At 41.4% G+C, this 15,602-nt stretch overlaps 1 protein-coding gene across 3 annotated transcripts in view; it reads right to left on the bottom strand.

Annotated features, from left to right (window-relative positions):
• LOC141784802 (SRC kinase signaling inhibitor 1-like) overlaps window positions 1-15,602 on the bottom strand; it is a 136,852-nt gene that overhangs the window by 102,925 nt on the left and 18,325 nt on the right. The window contains exon 1 of one of the 3 annotated variants that reach the window (XM_074662686.1): window positions 8,405-8,666. The exons of the other annotated variants lie outside the window; for them this stretch is intronic. The gene's annotated coding sequence lies outside the window, so the exon portion shown is untranslated. Of the gene's footprint in view, window positions 1-8,404; window positions 8,667-15,602 lie in introns of those variants that run through there. 3 annotated transcript variants of the gene reach the window in all.

Raw genomic sequence — 15,602 nt, forward strand, 5'->3', positions numbered from 1 at the left:
TGAAGGTTGTTTTGTGACAGATATGGGAGATGTCAGATGTTTTCATGTGTCTTTATACGATCTATTTGTTCATCTGTGATCTACTGAGAAGTCACAGTGGACTATAAACTGTAATCGATTGCTCTGGTCTCCGCTGCAGAAGCGCGAAATCGGCTGTTTACTTTTTTTCATTCCTTTAATAAAATGCTCCTGAGGAGGAAAGTTCAACGACTCGCACTTTCGTTCGTGTCCTGTTGAACCACACACCCCATCTGTATAGCTCGGAGAATCGTCTATGTTTGCAATATGTTTGCAATTTCGTTGTACTTGTTGCAATGACTAATAAAGTTCTATCCTATATTCCCATATCTGCCTGCTGCGTTAAACTTCTTGAAGGATAAAAGTAAACACCTCCTCAAGTACAGTGTGCTGCTTTCTTCTGAACAGCCCCATGGCACGACAACGTCTTTTCAGAGCCCGCGAGAATGCAATGACTCTGGGCTCAACCCAGTAGTATCTCCTTATTGCTGAGAGCAACTCCAAAGTACAATCTTATGAGGCTTACAATTCGGTCCATCTTGCAGTGAAGTAAATAACTACGACGGCGTATTAGGGCCAAATTTGTGACTTTATTAACTCGCAAATTTACTAGTTTATTAAATCATAAAGTTTCCACTTAATGAACTTGAACTTTGAACTTGAATTTTGAGTTTCTAAAGTCGTAAATTTGCGACTTTAGAAAGTCGAAAATTTTGAGTTTTTTTCTTGATTTTTTTTAATTTATCTATTTATTTATTGGCCCTAATACGCCGTCGTAGGTATGCAAAGGGCTGGAGGCTGCAAAATGTTACAACTTGCCATAAAAAACACTTCCCTTCATTTTATGTTAGCCTAACAACAGTCGTAGATAAGGCACATACTGTCTTAACATTTAGCAACATCCTTGAACTATGATGGAAAAAAAACAGCTGCACATAACTTCAGATGATCTTCCTGAATGTTTTCTTTCTTTATTCACACAGCAGCATGTCCTGCCCCATCTCCAGCAGTTTCTCTTTTCTGTACGTGCCTGATCTTTCCATTTTTATCAGCAGAAGCTTTTCCAAAGACTGCAAAATATCACAACTTGAAGTGTGAAACCCAACAGTTGTGGACAAGGGTCGTTGGCTTAACGTTTTGCAACATCTTTAAACGAAGATAGTGCAGAAAGACATCCGTAGAAACGAGCTGAACGTAACTTTTAAACAGTGCTATGAAAACGTTCATACTTGCGTGAGCTGCTTTTTCACAAGCCCAGCAGATGGTCTCTCTGAAGGCCGGTAAGCTTTGAATACAATGACTGAAGAAAGACAGAATCTAAATGAAAGGAGGAGATCGTAAACTGATTCTCTCAACCAGCGTCTACCAGCTGCTGCGAGGTCATCTGAGGGTGTAAAATCATAGTTTACAAGCAGATGGTGTCCTTAATCAAAATAATCGACTTTAACTGGTCGTTTCTCGGCATACAACAGTCTGTAAATATGCTCCGCCCGCAGATTGTTTCCTGGTTTGATTTGAGGATAAGCATCTCTTAACTGGCAGCATGGTGCATGGAGTCATAAGTCACTGGGATGGGAAGAATGGAGTGGGCCAGGCAATTAACGAGAGCGATGTGCTGTGAGACGCAGAGAGGCAGGAGGGGAATCCAGCGAGCTGAGGAGGATTTTCAAAAGACGGTTTTACTGCGGAAACATCAGCCTGTGCTGCCTGTCTGTCTGTCTGTCTGTCTGTCTGTCTGCACATTTCTGAATTTCAAAGCTTGAAGTTGCTCTGCAGATAGTGAAATCCCTCTGCCATAAGCACCAACTGCTTATACAAATAATACACAAATCCATAAATAACCATGAGCACTGATATCCCAAAACTCATTCCGACACGTAGCGGGATGTTCGTCTACCTGCCATTTCAGAAACTCTTTCATCTGTCAGCCCACATGTAACGCAGAGGAGTCAATTTAAACCTTGGCGCTGTGACCCAACCTGTGTGTGAAGTGGATGTGTATTCAGCACAACAACAGCCTTAAATCTACCCGCGCCCACACACACACTCTGATAGCAGGAAACTTTCCACTGTTTGGTACGAATTATAAACTCCAGACGACTCTCACTTTCACATCTCAAACCCACAGAATGATGCAGTTCAGTGCTTTCTCCTCTAACAGAGGCAGACAGTCTACCTCCGTCTCTGCTTGTTATCCCTGATCTCCTCCGTACTGCTCGTGTCCCCCGTCTCCTCTCAGCCCCCGGCATGTGAGGCTGACAGCTCAGTGGGCTCCGGGCCAGCGCTGATACTACTGTCTGTTGTAGGTCAGACTCCCTCAGGGGGGGCAAACACACAATCACAATACGCTTAACAGGAGGCCGTGCCCTGCTGGCTCTGTGGGTTATGTTCTTGCAGCGTTGGGGGTGTCACATGTCTTCTGCTTTCTCTCCTTCTCTCACATCTCTCCACTACAGTGTAATAAAACCAACTCCAGAAAACAACCCTGGTTACTTCTGCACCCATACACAGGGTGTGCACTGCTGCTGCAGATCCATACAGTAGTCACACCTAAAGCCTGATGTGTCAGATCAGTTTATAAGCTTAAGTGTCTTTGTGGTGGTTAATGCTCTGCGTGCATCGGAGACGATTTACGTGGGAGTTCAGGTAATTTAAGCACCACAGGGGAATCATACCGTGGGTTTGTGAGATAAGTGAAGGAGAGTTTTAAATAAAGTGAGCTGAGGTTTTATATACTTCTAAAGCTGGGGATACACTGCAGCTCCTTTTGAGCCAATTTGCAACTCGTGTGACTATTGTTTCGGATACGGAATTTCAGCTCAATCACGTGTCGTGTGTCATGCTTCGTGTAGTATCGATGGGTAACAAGCTGAGATTGACACCTCATGACGTGCTCCCGATCAAAGATCTACTCATCACAAGAAAATCAAACATGTTTGAAATCCTGGTTGCTAGGGTCGCCCCAATACTGATCCTGGTATCAGGTATCGGTGTATCGGTGCCCCTCAAAGCTGGATCGGTATTGGGGGAATGTTACCTCTGATGTACTCTCTTTGTTTTCTGCTGAATTACCAGTCTTCAAGGTTAAAAAAAATACAATTCAACAGTTATTTCTGCACATTCTGAAGCATGGTTTTTACCAAACTGCTGGTAAACATTTAAATATTTTATATTTTAAATAGATATTAACTTTAGGCACTCATTTTTTGCCTTTCACCTAAAACATGACCAGTCTTATCCCACCGTAGGGCATGCTGGTTATTATTAAACACAAGTATCTGATCGGTATCAGTCGATACCCAAAGCCTAGGTATTTGTATCGGTATAAGAACCAGAAAAGTTGGATCAGGGCATCCCTACTGGTCGCTCCTCAGGAAGGTATTGCACAGTAGAAGCAGCACCAAGAGCCAACTTGCCTCAACCTCTTGCACAGAGCATGCGCAAAAACACAAGCAAGAATTTAGACAGAGGGAAAACCTAGTTAGTGCAACAAAAGTACAACAAGTTATTTAGCTGCAGGTGCTGCCATTGAGTGCAGGGTATATGTATATTTTTTTAAATAATGTAGAATAATCTAGCCAACTAACCACAATCAATTGCAGCAAAAAATATACTTAAACCTTCAACAAAATTCAGTAATTAGTGCCGAAAATTCACGAAGAGTTGGGCCTGAGACCTTCTGACTCATTCTACCCCTGAGGACAAAGAGGAGAAGGGTCAGATTAAGAGCTTTAATGTTTCTTGAACAGATGAGTCTTCAGACATCTCTTAAAGTAGAAAGGGACTCTGTGGATTGTATAGAATTAGGTAATTCATTCCGTCTTTTGGGCACAACAAAGGAGAAGAGTCTGGCTAGTGATTTGGAGCCACTCTGGGCTGTGAGCACCAGGCAACTTTCACAAGCAGAGCGTAGTGTGGGCCAGAAGGAGTGTGGAAGAAGTTGGTCTAAAGTTCAATTTAGCTGTCACTGTGTAGCTCCTGTTTTCACTGAAGAACTGAGAGGCCATATTGCCCACGTCTGCCCAGCCAATTCCTTGTCTATACACGTCTTCTTCTTCTTCTTCTTCTTTTATTATGTTGTCTCTTCACAAAGAATGGCACAAATTGCCAAGGCAGTGTGTTTATTTTTGTTGAGCATCTTTGGTGTGCGTATCCCACTTCTGGGTTTTTTCTTCTCCTCCTTTTGACATTGCAGAACTGGATACAAGAGTCCAACTCCCAAACACCATAGAAGAAAAAGGATACAGAGTCCAACGTGTGGATGTGCAGTGTGAGAACGTGGTTCTTGGGCTGCAAAGTTTTGAACTCAGCAATCAGGTCGTGCGGCGATCTTTGTGTCAAAAAATTCACAGTAAGGACAGTGATATGCCTCCAATATTTCAGCATTTTGACATCTCCTTCCAAGATCACTCGCTCTTGGGTGATGTTATCTTAAGCGTCATGACGCACAGACAGTTTGTGCACAGCAACAAACCTGGTACGGCTCAGCTGTGACCACAAAGGTCCGGCATCTGTCTTCCTCCTCTGAGGCGTCTGAGTATAATACTCAGCCTCAAATTGCTCCTGAGAGCTGTGCTGTGAGCGTAAACATAGAGTGGTTATTATTGTGAACCAAAGAAGTGCTTTGAGCCGTCAGATAAAAGGTTTCACTTTTCTACACTTACAATACTCCCATTGATTGACAATCAGCCGTTTCAGGGACTTACTCAGAAAAAAATAAGAGCAGATCCACTTTTTTCAATCTGTTTTTAAAAGACTGCTGTAAATTACTCGTTATCAAGGTGTTGAGTGAGTCTGGATGCTGCTGTATTATTAAATCCTGATTAAATTTGCCTTATGATGGTTACACCACTTTGTGTATTAAGCCTCTAAACTAGTAATCAATCTGTGAGGATCATTTCTCTAGCAGCAGTTTCACCTCGTTGATAGGTGATAGTTTAATAGATTATTTTTAATTGCAGGGGTTAACTTTGTTGGTATGAATGTTGCGATCAGAACTCTGGGAAAAATTTGTCATTTTGGTTTGAGTTCAAGTTCATATAAATACAATAATATACACTTAAGAGAGGAGGCAGGTCGGGGAGGTCACATTTAACGACTGGCCGCCCGCCATTTTTAGAGCGTTTTGACTGATCCTTCAAGACTATGATTATGTAAACAACAGAACCTTGAAAAATGGAGTAGGCTCTCCTCTTTCATGTCTCTCTTCTGTTTTTGATCCCAAAAAAAAAAAACAGAGAAAAAACACACTTTTTTGGATAGCGCTCATCTCAGAAGCTCTATCTTATGATTCTCTCCTCGATCTCCGTCGTCTTTACTCAACACCCCAACGCTCTTTCTCTCCAAACTACCCCAACACATTCTCTGTTCAACTGTGAGCTGCCTCAACTTTTTCTGACTTCTTCTGACATCTTTTTCTCATGTCAGATCTCTTACCCACAGAGAGCACTGCTGCCACCTACAGTCAGTTACAAGCCTGATGTTGAATGAAAACCTCTGACAGGCTCCGCCTCCTTCTGCAGAAAAAAATAACTGATGTCTACAGACTCAGTCAATGGTTGAAATCGGAATAAGCCTTTTACATGTGTGAGCAATCAGTTATTCCTTTTTTCACTGATCAAAAAAGCGATGTATGGAAAATGTTGTGACGTAATGCACATCATTTCTACTTTGTCTTCCTGTATCCATAGTAACAGTGGCACGGTGGACTTCCTGTACTCAAAAGACAGACTCCTTGCTAACAGAACATGCACAGAACACAAATGTTCCTTTGGATGGGGATATCCCAATAGGCGAATACATGACCAAATATTCAGGTTAGAAAAGGAATAACCTAGGGGTGATTTTCGGGTTTTAAGAACTGGAATATGAGCATATTCTGTTTTTTTTAAAGGGTAATTGGTGTTTACATGGCCGTGTGCAACCGGGTTATTGCTAATATTCTGAACATGAAAGGGTTTCCAACAATAAACGCATCCTGTCATCTGACTTAAGTCATACCCCCAGGTGTTACCGGAACTCAAACAAGCTTTAGATGTTTCATGGTTTCTTTGCACGATGGGGAAATGTGTGATAAAGTCATTTTTTTCTCTGTGTAGTCTGCCTGATGCGCAATGGATTCATAAAATATTGAAAATTGGAAGAGCGGCTTGTTTTGACGTCGTCTTTAACACTTGAACCAAAAATTAATCTCATTCTCAAACAGCCTGTGACTTAAAGCTCTGTCTTAAGTTTCACTGAACTGATACAAGTTTGACTTAAGATTATCAAAGTTTCAAGAAGTGACAACTTTGATATTTAAATGCATTTATTTCCCGCAGATATTTTTCATGTTCAAAGTCAAATTCCTTTGATTTTCGATCACATTCCACTGGATGTAAAAAGTTTACCCAACTAGAGATTAAAAGTGAGCAGCAGCTCAGCCAGCAGCCCCCTTTGACCAATCAAAACGTTCTTATTTTAAGTTAAAATTGTCTGATTACACTCAATATGGCCCACATTCAACTAATTAGTCCAGAAAAATGTCTTGTTTTAAGTTACTTCAAGACAAAATTGAGGTCCAGATTTCTTGTAACAAGTAAAAAATCTGCCAATGGAACAAGAAATATTAGCTAGAAAAATGTGTTTGAAACCAGAACAATGTCTTGATACAAGTAACTTTTCTTTTGTTACATTAGCAGATTTTTTTTGACTAGTTACAAGAAATTCAGACCTCATTTGTCTTTGAAAAACCTAAAACAAAACATTTTTTTGGATTGGTCAGGTAAATGTGTCTCATATTAAGTCTAAAAAGACATTTTCTACTGAATATAAGGCAAAACCGCTTGATAAGATTTCCTTTTTTTTTTAGTGTGTTGGTTTTTTATCCATTTAAACACTGGATCTATGTGTTTTAGGCTGCAGGAACTCAAAAATGTTACCTTAAGGCTAATATTTATCAACAGCTAAATGACAAACTCGGTTCTTCTCCTTCCATAATTTGGATCGAACTCTAAAGACTTGGAGGAGCGAGAAGTTTCATTAAGGTCTGTTAACTTTAACGTGGCAGTATGTATTGATTCATTCATTGCAAATAAAACCTCCAAGCTTCACAGGCGTTTCTTACCATCAGGTGTTATTACCTGTGGGTTTACGGTTTGTCAACAGAACAAAGACCTTCCCAATGACAAGCTCAGTGGATTTAAAGTAGGACCCATAACTTTTTATAAGAGCACCGAGGAGCTCGGTGAGCACAGGTACCACCAGCGTGATGAGATTTGAGTTTCTAAAGAGACATTTACACAGCAGATTTTCAGCCCGACTGTGACAGAAACTAGGGCAACAGTTTTAATTATGAAGCTCACACTTACATAATAAACTTCTGACACAGAGTAATATTACAGCTCTTTTAAAAGGCTCCATCAGAACACTAGGATTGGTTTCTTATCTCCGAGCTGTTTGTCAGACCGTCCTGACTCTTTGGTAAGAGTGAGATCAAAGAAATCAGAAGGAAAACGTCAGCAATGACTCAGATTAAAGCTTCAGAAAGAGCTGCTGTGCGTTTCCTCTCCAGGCCTGCACAAACTTCATCCCAGCATCTCCCAGAAAGAGGAGAGGCCCCTGCAGTATCCAGATGAACAAACTGATATCAAACCGGCATCAAAGTGAATTCTGAAGCCCCGGATTGTGAGTCACTGGATCCACCAGAATGAAAAAAAAAAAAAAACAGAGGGCTTGATCCACCTCACAAAGCTTAAAAACTGATTGTGAGTCACATGAGGGTTCAGTGTGCAAACTTGACACACCTCAAAAAAAAACACCTTTCCTCTCAGATGCACTGAAATCAGCAGAGAGCAGCTAAAGCTAAGGTTAGAGTGAAATTCAGAAGGAGGAATATTCAGTTTGCATTTCAACCAACTGCAGCAAGTCCCCAGAGCATGTTCGGGTTTTTAATATGGCCCTGGAGAAGGAGGGATGGAGAGAGAAGATGGAAAGAGTTGGAAAGTAGGGGGCTTAAATGTGCCTTTTAAGTCCCGGTTTTGATGAGAAAGTCTTTGTGGACGCTGTCTCACAGACTATTTCAACGTGCATAAAGTAAGAGCACTGCTGCCCACATGAAGGTCGACTCAGGTTAGCCAGCTGCCCATCCCTGCATACTTTCTGTGCCCTAAATGACCAAACACTTCTTAGTTTCTCTTCTCTGTCCTCGCTGGCTCCCCTCTCCCTCTCTGATATCTTTTTTTGGTTCTCTTGGGGCTATGCAAAGAAGCCGGATAATCCTGCTGCATGCAGCCTGCAAGAGTCTTCTGCAGAGAGAGTGAGTGGCAGCGACAACCCAGAAAAATCTGCCGGTTGCAGAACGTGGCCAAATCTGAGCAGAAAGGAATGAATGAAGGAGTGAGCGTACCTGGCTCCTGGTCCTGTGCAGGTTGGTGTCCCCCTCTGGCCGAGCCTCTACATGGCACTGGTGTGTTTGAGTCTGCACATGTGTGTGTGTGAGTGTGTGTGTGAGGGAGAGAGGAGAGAGTGCTGTGGAGGAGACGGGGAGAGTGCACAGTGCAGTGTGGAAGATTGGAGGCAGGGTACTCAGTGTGTGCTAAGACAGAGCCTGTGCATCTCCCTCCCTCTGCCTTCCTCTCCTCTCCTCCTCTCCTCCTCTCCTCCCTCTCTGTGAGTATAATCCTTTCTGGTCTACGGGGACGAGCTGCAAATGAACCGGCTCTATCTCTCCCCCTCTCCCTCCACTCTCCTCTTGTTCTGTATCTCGGCTTTGCACATGAGCCCCGAGCAGAATTACCCTCCCCTTGCCTCCACCTTGCAGTAGATAAGCCAGAATAGCAGAGAGCACTCTTGCCCTTAATGACTGCTACAACTCTATCATGCCTCTCCCGCTCTGTTCCCTGCACTGTAAGGTCGATAAAAAGAAAAATGCCACGTTTTTTGTGCCGCAGTGACTCCTCTGTGTGATCCCACCGCCACTCCAGCTGTGCTATTTAGACATGCGTGCGTGTTGTTTATACAGTCAGTCAGGAAGTGCTAATACCTCAGTGTCATTTCGCCGCTGACACGCTGTTTTTGAGGCGGGCTTGTTTGTGCAGAGGCTTCAGCTGCATTTGAAGTTTTGTGTTCTCATTTCTGGCAACACTTGAAGATGCACTATGCAAATGTTGTCAGTGACTCAGACGATCCTTTAGCCCATCTGCAAAATTCTGGCAGTGTATTAAAACGGGCTGTGTGCTGCATGTTTGAGGAGACAGAGACGCCTCAGAAAGAACTCAATTGCCTACAGTTGCTGACATTATGAAATAAATGCCACACTTGTGTTACTTAAGCTTGCATTATGTTGGGATCAGGCTGCTGATTTTTATTTTTCTGATGAAAACTCGCAAAACTCCACTATTCCTCTTGCAAAAGTGGCTGAGAGTCTGAAGATAAACCTGATTATCTTGGTGCAAAAATTACAAAACTAACCTCTGGGTGAATTCAGGGAAGATTTGTTACCAAAGATCTGCAAAACAATAATATTTAAGTCATTTTCTACATATTTTTCAAGCACAGAATATTACATCTGCAGGTTTTGGACTATCTCCTTTCACACACACCACCTCTCTCAGTTTGGCTCCACTGGCTGCAAAGAGCCCTGACCTCCAGCCTGTCCAATACCTTTGGGATTAACTGAAGCAAGACCTTATCACCCGACATCAGTGTTAGACCTCCCTGATGATCCCCTCGTGTCTGAATGGAGCAAATCCCTGCAGCCAGCTTTAAAATGAAATGAAACGCTCTCTGTTTCTGAAAAGAATGGATGTCATCGTCACGGCTGCAGAGAGAAGCCAATCAGGGTGTTTGATTTCGATGCACATGAACTGATGAACAAACACTGAAGAGCTCACTGATTGCAGATATTAATATCAGATAACCTGGCCCTGACCTTAACCCCTCTTGGATGGCATTAGTGTTTCCCAGAAGGATGATACCTGTGCGGGCTGGCTGAATATATTCTAATCAGTATAAAATCTCCATCTGTATTCATCTCGTGTCACTGTCACGCCTCATATCCTGCAGCGTCTGACACACGCTCTGAAGGTGATCAGAGAAAAGTCCTTTAGTACATCCATCCTTTAAGTTAAACATTTCACCTCCTCATTCTGACATTTATTGACCTGCAGGCGTCACTTTATGTTATCTTGGTTTTGGGTTATTACAAAAGAATTCAAAATGTTAAATATTACATGCTACTGATCGCGCACATAGGAAAATAAGACGTTGGTGAGGATGCATTGCAAGAAGAAAGGAAAAATGGATAAGGTTTAAAACTAGAGGTAAGTTTTAAAAAGAGCCTCATGATTCGACACGCATCATGATACGATAATATCACAATAGCACAATATTGTGATATGTTGCAATATTCTACCTGGATTGAAAACAATGTTTTTATTCTATTGTGTTTGCCGTAAAGAAAGTCAGATGCAGTGTCTCATACAAACACTTTACTTGAAAACATCAAGTGCATCAAGTTTTTCAAGTAAACGACTGTAACATTAAACTAATGTTGCAAAGAATTTATTGGGTGAAAGACGTGGTCAAAGTTGGTTGAAACTGATAAATGTCACTTGGTGTAACCAATGTTACCCATAAAGAATCTGATATTTCACAAAACATGATGATTATGATTTTATCAGTTTACTACGCTGCAAAAACTGAAATTAAAATGATTTTACAGTAACTGACCCGAGAGGAGAGAGAAAACATTGATGTTTACAGCATCAAAACCCACATAATCAAGTTTAGGGATAAAATATTTTGAATAAATGTGGGATTATATTGATTATACAGTCTAAGGGAAACATATAGCGGAGTAACTCTTTGGCGCCATCTACTGCAGTGGAAGTGCGGAAGACGTACTTTCAACTCGGGTAAAATATGAATCCCTATTCTAACAAAAAAATTGATATTAAGAGTTGAAATGTCAATATTTTATCACAGGCCAAAGTATCGTGATATATTGCAATATCAATAATTTTTCACACCTCTGCTTAAAACTCAACGCTTTGTCACCTGAGTATTACACAGGCCACATTTTTGCCTTAGCCTTTACCTACTTCAATAGCGATGAAGCTATGGGCTTTCCTCTGATATATGTTACATAATGTAATCACAAGCATGAAATGTAGACCTCAATCACAAAAACATACTTAACTGGTGCAACTCCTTAAGTTTTTGCACAATCAAAACAATCATGTATCATTTTTCTTTTTGTGTTTATCTTTTTATTTTTTAACAGCTAAAACTTCCATGCCATGTGCAATAATTAAAAAACAGATCTTAAAAAGTTGATCTACGACTAGAAAGATGGGCCACAGCACTCAGACACTGGGCATTTTTAGATTATTTTACAGCATCAAGAAATGTCTTGACCAGTTTTAGCCGTCAGTAGGTAAAAGGGTTAAAACTGTCAGAAATCATGCCCAGAAAGCTCATCTTATTTTCTTCTAGGGACCATTTAATTTTTTATCTCCAGCCTTAAAGAAGCTCAATAGATGAGAAATGTCATACATAGGTTAAAGCCCACAAGCATTTCCAATTAATCACCATGTCCCAACATGATGAACAACTGGCTGAGATTGTAAATGATCAAAACAGATCCATTCCTTATGACACTTTCAAATAAGAGTATTTTATTTTGGTAGCAGAAGTGAAGATTGAAGCTAAAAAAAAAGGGGCGACTTGACATGTAAACAAAATGGAAAGAGGTTATTTCACCGGAGTAGTGAACGAGTGAAACCATAACATTGTTCTTCATCATTTAAGATTCTTCTGAGGTTTTAGCGCCTCGCTGGGACGGGGACAAGGTATTGTTGCTTTGTCTTCTGTGATTTTTGTGTGTCTAAAAGCACCGTTAAAGCTAACGTACTTTTCATCTTATCCATACTTAGTTGTTAGCGCTTAGCTGTGGTTGTTGGTATTGTAAAGGTTATAAAGCATAACGGTTTATCCAAGTAAACTTTTCAGTAATGTCTTTGTGTTTTCTGAAGATGTCTTACAGATATGATGGCTTACTTTTATGCTATCTTTCTGCCCAGGGTTTTAAAGGAAAACAGTGTATGTCTATGTTCAAAGAACGGATAAGAACGAACATAAATAAAAGATCCTGAGAAACATCAGTATGTTTCATTGTTTTCTGGCTGGGGTTTGCTGCAGACATCCTGACAGGTAAAATATATCATCCAATCCTTATGTTTACATGAAGACCCGCCCTAATTTTAATGACACTCAGGTAACGACTAAAACAGAACTGAAGAAAAGCAGATAAATAAAAGTAACAGAAAATAAGATCCAGCTGTAAGGAAATCTTTGAGAGGAGTGTCAAACTTCTCTGACACTTTTACACGAGCTCTTTGGAGATTGACTCGTCTTTGGAGCAGGCCTCTAGTGGCCGGTCAAAGAACTGTATCTTTCACTGTCTTTGCACAACAGTTTCCGAGGCTGCCTCCTGCTGGAAACCAGGTGAACATATTTTCCAACTGTCAAGTTTCTCAGGAAGAAGCCAGAAGTTTCAAATGTCTCACAGATGAACCCTAAATGTCCCGAGTTCCTGCTGCCAAATAAAGATGTCACGCCAGGTGGCACTGATCCTCGACATCCTCTTATCACTACTCCTGCCCCAGATACGCAGCACGCCGCCTGCTCATGTCACTCACTTCCACTGCATTCACTGCTGCGGAGCAATCAGCAGCATACAGAAACAGTTGGTCGTGATGTAAAGATGATTTATTTCCTCCAGATGGGCTTATTCCATCACAAAGTGACGGCTGCATCCATCTGCGCCAGTCTGCTTCTATAACATGAGTCTGTGCATGTTTACACCAATTTTCTCTTCCTGTATGCCCACTCAAATGCTCCGGATGCCTAATTTAGCTCAAGTGTTCCTCCCCACCCACACACTGGCCTGCTGTGTATCCATGACGTATCCAACATGTCAAACCTCTCGCCTCGCCGTGACGGCTGCGGGGTGGGGACGCCAGCCCGGCGGATTATGAGCGTGTCAGATTGGCAGAATGTATTAGCGTCACAGCGATCAGCCTCACAATTTACCCCTACTAGTCAATTATCAAGATAGATAGCTCGCACAGATAATAGCTGGGATGGCAACAGGGCCCATTTTCTGCTTAGTGGACAGAGGGAAGAGAGGAGAAGGGGAGGAAGATGAGGGAGCATTAGAGATGGTGTGATAGGGAGAAAATGCTACTTTCAGCACAGCTACAATCAGATTAGGTAGACTGAGATAGAAGAAGGAGGAAAGGCGTCGAAAAAAAAAATAAAAGGTCTTTTTTATTGCAGACTGCTTCGGGATGCAGGCTGGGGGCCCGGGTGGCAGAAATATGGAGGCAGAGGCACACTTGTCATCCCAATGAAATCATTCTCCAAGGCTGCTGAGGGAGGCGAGAGCTGCACAGAGATGAGATCCCACAGCCTGCGAGTGTGTGTGTGCAAGGCATGAAGCAAGTCGGGGAAAGAGACAGAGAAGTACGACCAAAATACAGTTTGCTGATTATATCTCTGTTGCTTATAGGCAGCTTTTCTCACACGCTGCTTCAGGATATCTCCCTCTGCATCTGCATCTTTTTCTTCACGTCGAAAAAACAACACAGGATGATTCATGCCGTCAGGGTTTACTCTGGTGATCCGTAAATCAACTTTTCCATCAGGGTGGAATCTGCATCACCTGTGATGTGTGTTGAAAACCTGTTTTTGTCGAGTATTTCTGTCCCTCATACTCACGCTGAGAGACTTGTGAAGCATCCAGAGTCAGATCTTGAGGGAAGTAAAGCTCGTAGGATAGTTAAAAATCTGTGCAAAGAGGTGATTTAATCAGTGAACTGAGCAAAGAATTATATTTCTAAACAGTAGTGGGCGCTATCTACCTTTAACCTCTCTTCCCTACAGTTCAGGTCAGCAGCTTTTTGAGCTAAATGTGATGAAAATATCTGACAAGTTCGACTGACACGTAAGTCATCTTCTGACCAGTGAAGGTGAGGTTAAACCATCCAGAAAAACACATGAGCATCCCTGGTGAGGATGCACCACCAGTGTTTCTTTCATATGGATGATATCTGGGCAGCCCACTGAGGTGTGTAAGCAGATCCTCTCTGTAGATACTCTAGCGCAGCTGTTTCCAACGTGGGAGAGGCAAACTTGAGGCCAAATTAAATATAAAGTGATGCAAACAGAAAATGTTTGATTTGTTTTCTTGCACCAAGACCCCAAGGGTGATGAAACCAAGATGGCGATGGTATCGGTGAAGGCAGATTGATTCAAGAAACATGTTCAGAAAGGTAGTTTAATTTCTTATCAATCATCTATATCTTAAATATCTTGAGGGTTTTTTTTGTTGTTGTTGTTGTTGTTGTTGTTTTTGTCCCTTTTGTGTCAGGATCTCCTGTCTCCAGCACTGCTGCTATACAGGGTTGCAGGCTGAAACACTTAGGACGCCCTGGTCCAATGCACACTTTTCTTTTTGACTGACAATAATCCTTAGAATTGTCTTCTGACACTTCATCAAGTCAAACTATCCGAGGGTTGGGGCGCAGACGGCCAAGCGCCACATGAGGTCCAACCTCATGGGTGTGGTCCCGACTCTCACCCCCTTTCCTACTATATCCACTGTCCTGTGCTATTGTGTTAAAAGCGTGAAAAGCAAAAAAAATACAAATACTTGAGGGTTGTTGCAAGTATCTACAAGTATAAATTTGTTTTGCTACAGACGTCTTCCAAAATGTGTTGCAAAAGTCAAGCAGCGTAGCTTTGCAGTAGGAGAACAGTTTTTGAAGTTGTAGCAGCAGATTGGAGAAGTTGTAACCGCAGAGTTGTGGTTATAAAGGATAATAGGCATTAATTATAAAAATACATCTGAGTGAATGTTGGAGAACAGTTTTGAAACTGTCATTTTATTTGTGTAAATGTCAGGATACACATTTGTGAATGTTTTTCTGGGAATTATTTTCTTAGGGTTCAAATTTTAAGTGTACAGGTTCACAATGTTTTGGTATTTGTGACTTTAAATTAATTTCACATGTGTGTGGATTTTAATACAAGTAAACATTTTTATTTTGTATCGAGCTGATACCAGCCTTATTTCAGGGTATCAGTACTCACAAAGGCTGCTGATACGAGCAGACAATAATTAAGGCAAAAAAAACTTGCGTTGAGTCCTCCTTGCCAGTAGATGGCGCTGCATTGCTGCGGTTTGACACCACAGCAAATGTGTGTCAGGTCCTGTTTAGGCAATATGAATGAACCAGGGAGACTCAACAGTTAAACTGTTTAATTTTGCACTTCAAATTATATTTTTTTAGAAAATTACTAAAACTCTGGCAGATGTTAGTTTTATTTTTGCACTTTTGTTAATTTATTAAAAACAAATCATAAACTTAGAGAAAGTAACTGTGCTGTCTTTGTATAAAGCAATCTTTCTCTGTTAATTTAAATTTTATATATCAAAATTACTAGTGGTATCTGTATCGGTGAGGACTCAATCGGTCTGGAAAAAAAGTGGTATCAAGCATCCCTAATTTTTTCATGAAACTTCACTTTTTCCATTTAAC

Source organism: Halichoeres trimaculatus, unplaced genomic scaffold, assembly GCF_033239565.1.
Source record: "Halichoeres trimaculatus isolate MK-OKI-2021-1 unplaced genomic scaffold, fHalTri1.1 fHalTri1_scaffold_23, whole genome shotgun sequence".
Lineage (NCBI taxonomy): Eukaryota > Metazoa > Chordata > Actinopteri > Labriformes > Labridae > Halichoeres > Halichoeres trimaculatus.